Genomic DNA, 6,594 nt, shown 5'->3' on the forward strand with positions numbered 1-6,594 from the left:
CTGAAAAGTCTGCAACATTAACGTTGCAGCCCGAAAACGGGTCAGCACATGGAATATGCTGGCAAAGTAACACATAGAGAGTAATGGAATGAAACAGCTATACTACATGCATATATGGCTGGTGGAAAGCTCTATGGTTACAGTTTTGCGTAAAGCCAGTTTTTCCCTACTGCAAAGGAATACATTTATTTAACTATCATGGTGGTTGTGAAACATTGAGAATGGTTGACAGCATTCTCAATCCCAATTAAAAGTAATTAAAACCCAATAACATTAATTAGAAGTAACATGTTGAGATTCACAATGATATTCAAGTACTAGATACTCAAGTTGTCCATAACCGGGGACACGGCTAATCATGATTAGTTTGTTACACTCTGCAGAGTTTGCGCACTTTTCCCCACATGACTCGATCCCCTGTTTGGTTTCTCGCACTACATGGTGTTTGAGAAACGGATGACCGAACATAGTCTTTCAGAAGCACTAGCACCTTACATGTGGGGTAGACCGGTACACCTACATCCCCTACATCTGCTAGTCCACCCCGTAAGAGTTCGCACAACTTAGTCAACTATGCTAGAGCCCATAGTAGCATGTGGCCGCACACGGAAGTTTCTAGCATGAAAGATCTTATGATCCCTTTGAGCCTGGGTGGCGGTCCGAAAAAAAAACAGGCAAGTCCTGATAGACATCAGGTGCCTCAATCCACCCAGATGTGTGTTTAAGTTGCCACCTTAGATAAACCATTAAAATTATCAACTCACATCTGTCATGAATATCACTCACCCAATCCACGTCTACTAGCATAGCATGGCATAATAGGCAACGTAGAAGTAACTCCCAAAGGTTTCATAATAATACAGGTAATAGGTACTACCTCATCTACTTCCCATCCCACAATTTATTAGATCCTAATCATGCAATGTGTGAGGATTGATCTAATGCAATAAAACTGGGTTGTAGAAAAGGTATGATCAAAGTGTTACTTGCCTTGCTGATGATCTGCGAGTCCTAGGGTTTCGAAGTAAAGAGCGGCGCAATCCGGGTAATCTATCGCAGACAAACAACAAGCATACAATAAGTACTCATCTAATGCACAGGTAAAACTCGAACAAGAGATCGAACCAGGTAGTTCAACTTAAGAACTCCGGTTGCAAGAAAGAACGAAAAACAAACGGCGGAAGAAAACAACTCGGTTCTAGCAAGTTGAAACTAGGTCAAAATTTTACTGTAACAAAAGCTTGTTCAAGTTGATTAGATGGAACGGCGGTTTCGAGACGAAACTCCAGGCGCTTGAATCACCTGATTCCGATAAACGAGCGAAAAGAAAGACTAGAAAGAAGATCGGATCTAAGATCGCGATCGCGGAATAAATCCGACGAAAAGAAAAAGAAGAACGGTTAAACGAACGGACGTCGTTAACCTAAAAGAATCCGGTGATCACGTTCGTTAGGACGAACGGTCCGGCGAACGGTCCAAAGCAACTAAATCGGAGAAGAAAATGAATCCGATCTAGGGTTTCGGAGAAGAAAAACCGATCGAAAAACTGATCTAGAAAACCGGAACGGTTTAGAGAAGAAAAGAATCGGAACGATTAGAAGAAAACGATCCGAGGAAAAGAATAGATGTAGCGCGGGGCAACCTTAGCGAGGTCTCCGGTGAGGGGCTCCGGCGGCGTCGGCGTAGGGCGGCGGCGTGGGCAAGGTGCGGCGGCGCCGCGGGTGCGGGGCGGCAGCACGGGTGTGGGGTGGCGGCGGCAAGGTGCGGCGGCGCGGGTGAGGCGTGGGCAAGGTGCGGCGGCGGCGCGGGTGTGGCGGTGTATGGCGGCGGCTCGGCACGGGTGACGCAGGGCGTGGTGTGATGCGGCGCGGCGGCGGTGCAAGGCGCGGTGTGGAGGAGAGCTTTTATTTGATGTGTTTAGAGGGGGGGGTGCTTGGGTATTTATATTGGGGAGGGGAGGGGTTTACTTGGGGTAGAGGGCAAGGAATTAGACTAGGAGTAGGAAAGATCTAGAAAATAAACGGAATAGGACTAAAGAAAACGAAATAAGGAAAAGGGGACAAGGGGGCGCCCTAGAATCCTAAAAGGATTCGGTCCTAGCAAGAGGCGGCGGCGGCCGACCGGCTCCTGGCTCGGCGCCTGGCGCCTGGGAGCGCGGCGGCTGGGGCGCTAGCGATGGCCTTGGCCTCGGCCGGCTGGTGGCTTGGCTTGGGCCTTTGGCCCAAGGCGCTGCTCAATTTTTTTTTTAAATAGTTTCCTCGCGCAGAAAAAAAAACAAAAAGGGATCTAAACGAACTTCGAAAAATCTAAAGTAAATTTTCCCCGACTCCTAAAAATGAGCTGAACAAAATGAACTTTTCTCCGGACCTAAAATGTAATTTTTGAAAACGCGCATTTTTCCCTATCCAAATAAAATGCAAATAAACACCGAAAAGCAAAATTGATCTATTTATTATATCTTCATTTTTCCTAAATTTGGGAAAGTCATATTATTCCCTCTCTCATATATTTTGACACCGGAAAAATTATTGAAGATAAAATAAATAAATCAAATGATCCTATTTTCAAAATTCGAGAGAACTCTCAAATATGAAAATAATGAAATCTCCAACTCTCTCCGAGGGTCCTTGAGTTGCGTGAAATTTCTAGGATCAACCAAAATGCAAGAAAATATGATATGCATATGATCTAGTGTATAACATTCCAAATTGAAAATTTGGGATGTTACACTTACGAAGCAACACATAAACTAGGGTTCAAGCTTCTGTCACTCTAGCAACCCATCATCTACTTATTACTTACCAATGCCTTCCCCTAGGCCCAAACAATGGTAAAGTGTCATGTAGTCAACGTTCACATAACACCACTAGAGGAAAGTATCGAACGAATACGAAATTCACATGACTACTTATAACAAGACTCCTCCCATGTCCATGGGAACAAACGTAACTACTCACAAATCATATTCATGTTCATAATCAGAAGGGGTATTAATATGCATAAAGGATCTGAACATATGATCTTCCACCGAATAAACCGACTAGCATCAACTACAAGGAGTAATCAACACTACTAGCAACCCGCAGGTACCAATCTGAGGTTTAGAGACAAAGATCGGATACACGAGATGAACTAGGGTTTTAGAGGAGATGATGCTGGTGAAGATGTTGATGGAGATTGACCCCCTCCCGATGAGAGGATCGATGATGATGACGATGATGACGATTTCCCTCGGAGGGGTGTTTCCTAGGCAGAACAGCTCCGCCGGAGCCCTAGATTGGTTCCGCCAAGGTTCCGCCTCGAGATGGCGGCGCTTCGTCCCGAAAGCTTCCTTCTTATTTTTTCCAGGGCGAAATACTTCATATAGCAAAAGATGGGCACTGGAGGCCTGCCAGGTGGCCCACGAGGCAGGGGGCGCGCCCAGGGGGTAGGGCGTGCCCCCACCCTCATGGCCAGGGTGTGGGCCCCCTCTGGTTGATTCTTTCGCCAGTATTTTTTATTATTCCAAAAAGTGCCTCTGTGCAGTTTCAGGACTTTTGGAGTTGTGCAGAATAGGTCTCTAATATTTGCTCCTTTTCCAGCCCAGAATTCTAGCTGCCTGATACGTCTCCAACGTATCTATAATTTTTTATTGTTCCATGCTATATTATATTCTATTTTGGATGTTTAATGGGCTTTATTATACAGTTTTATATTATTTTTGGGACTAACCTATTAACCGAAGGCCCAGCCCGCTGTTTTTGCCTATTTCAGAGTTTCGTAGAAAAAGAATATCAAACGGAGTCCAAACGGAATGAAACCTTCGGGAACGTGATTTTCAGAACGAACGTGATCCAGAGGACTTGGACCCTACGTCAAGACATCAACCAGGAAGGCACGAGGTAGGGGGCGCGCCTACCCCCCCCCCCCAGGCATGCCCTCTGATGCTTCTCCGTCGTATTTATAATTTTTGATTGTTCCATGACAATATTATACAACTTTCATATACTTTTGGCAACTTTTTATATTATTTTTGGGACTAACATATTGATCCAGTGCCCAGTGCCAGTTCCTGTTTGTTGCATGTTTTATGTTTCGCAGAAACCCCATATCAAATGGAGTCCAAATAGGATAAAAACGGATGGATAATTATTTTGGAATATTTGTGATTTTTGGGAAGTAAAATCAACGCGAGACGGTGCCCGAGGTGGCCACGAGGATGGGGCCCACGCCCACTCCAGGCAGGTGTGCCCCTGACCCTCGTGGGCCACCCATAAGGTGGTTGCTGCTCTACTTTGGCCGCAAGAAAGCTAATTTTTGGAAAAAGATCCGGGCGAAAGATTCAACCCAATCGGAGTTACGGATCTCCGGATATAAAATAAACGGTGAAAGGGCAGCAGAGAGAACGCAGAAACAAAGAAGACAGACAGACAGATCCAATCTCGGAGGGACTCTCGCCCTTCCCATGCCATGGAGACCATGGACCAGAGGGGAAACCCTTCTCCCATCTAGGGAGAAGGTCAAGGAAGAAGAAGAAGGAGGGGGCTCTCTCCCCCTCGCTTCCGGTGGCGCCGGAACGCTGCCGGGGGCCATCATCATCACCGCGATCTTCACCAACACCTCCGCCATATTCACCAACATCTCCATCACCTTCCCCCCTCTATCTACAGCGGTCCACTCTCCCGCAACCCAATGTACCCTCTACTTGAACATGGTGCTTTATGCTTCATATTATTATCCAATGATGTGTTGCCATCCTATGACGTCTGAGTAGATTTTCGTTGTCCTATCGGTGGTTGATGAATTGCTATGATTGATTTAATTTGCTTGTGGTTATGTTGCTGTCCTTTGGTGCCCATCATATGAGCGCGCGCATGGATCACACCATAGGGTTAGTTGTATGTTGATAGGACTATGTATTGGAGGGCAAGGGTGATAGAAGCTTCAGCCTAGCATAGAAATTGATGCATACGGGATTGAAGGGGGACCAATATATCTTAATGCTATGTTGGGTTTTACCTTAATGAACGTTAGTAGTTGCGGACGCTTGCTAATAGTTCCAATCATAAGTGCATAGAATTCCAAGTCAGGGATGACATGCTAGCAGTGGCCTCTCCCACATGATACTTGATATTAGTCTAGTAAAGTAGTCAATTGCTTAAGGGACAATTTCACAACTCCTACCACCAATTTTCCACACTCGCTATATTTACTTTATTGCTTCTTTACCTTAACAGCCCCTACTTTTTATTTACGCGCTCTTTATATTCTTGCAAACCTATCCAAAAACACCTACAAAGTACTTCTAGTTTCATACTTGTTCTAGGTAAAGTAAATGTTAAGCATGCGTAGAGTTGTATCGGTGGTCGATAGAACTTGAGGGAATATTTGTTCTACCTTTAGCTCCTCATTGGGTTCGACACTCTTACTTATCAAAAACGGTTGCGATCCCCTATACTTGTGGGTAATCAAGACCTTTTTCTGGCGCCGTTGCCGGGGAGCAATAGCGTGGGGTGAATATTCTCGTGTGTGCTTGTTTGCTTTATCACTAACTAATTTTTATTTGTTGTTCTTAGTTGTTTTCTATCTTTAGTTATGGGTAGGAAACGCAAAATACCAAAAAAATTAGTTGTACCTACTGAACCAAAGGTTGAAGAACCACTCAAAATCTATCACATTGTTGAAGCTTATTACTTGGATCATCTTCGATCTCTATGTGCTCGTGCTGAAACCCCAACTAGCTTAGTCGAGGGCAAATCTTTAGATGAGCATGCTTGTTTTGTGCGACACCGTATATCTGAAAAGGGGAAAAAATTTCTGGGTCAAATTCATCGTTTGCAATGCTATGCTTGGAATTTATGTTATATATATATGATTTTACTTGTTGTTCTGAAAACCCTAAGAAACACCTTCCCTACCAATGGGAGTTTATTGATAATGGAATCTTATCCTCATATGCTAAGGGTGTTTATAATTACTACGATGTTCAACAAATTGAAGAATTTGTTGCTTTTAAGGGTGCTTATGAAATTTCTTCTTTGATTGAAAAGTATGATGCTACTCTTTACAAATCTGAAAAATTTGCCATACTTAAATATTGCTATGATAATTATGCTTCTAATGCCTATGTTGAACCATATATTGAGGACTACTCTGCTGTCCAAGAAGAGACTAATATTTTGCAGGAGTCTATGGAAGAAGAAGTTGATGAAACTGTGAGCTCATTGGGTGAAAAAGATGATGAGGAGAGCGAAGAACAAAAGGAGGAAGAGCGGATTAGCTACCCGTGCCCACCTTCTAATGAGAGTAACTCTTCAACTCATACATTGTTTAATTTCCCTTCGTGCTTACCTAAGGATGATTGCTATGATGATTGTTATGATCCCGTTGATTCTCTTGAAATATCCCTTTTTGATGAACTTGATGCTTGCTATGCTTGTGGCCAAGATGCCAATATGAGTTATGCTTATGGAGATGAACTTGATATAGTTCCTTATGTTAAACATGAAATTGTTGCTATTGCACCCATGCATGATAGTCCTATTATCTTTTTGAATTCTCCAAACTACACTATATCGGAGAAGTTTGTGCTTACTAAGGATTATATTGATGGGT

The sequence above is a fragment of the Triticum urartu genome, chromosome 7 (assembly GCF_003073215.2).
Source record: "Triticum urartu cultivar G1812 chromosome 7, Tu2.1, whole genome shotgun sequence".
In the NCBI taxonomy this organism is placed as follows: Eukaryota; Viridiplantae; Streptophyta; class Magnoliopsida; order Poales; family Poaceae; genus Triticum; species Triticum urartu.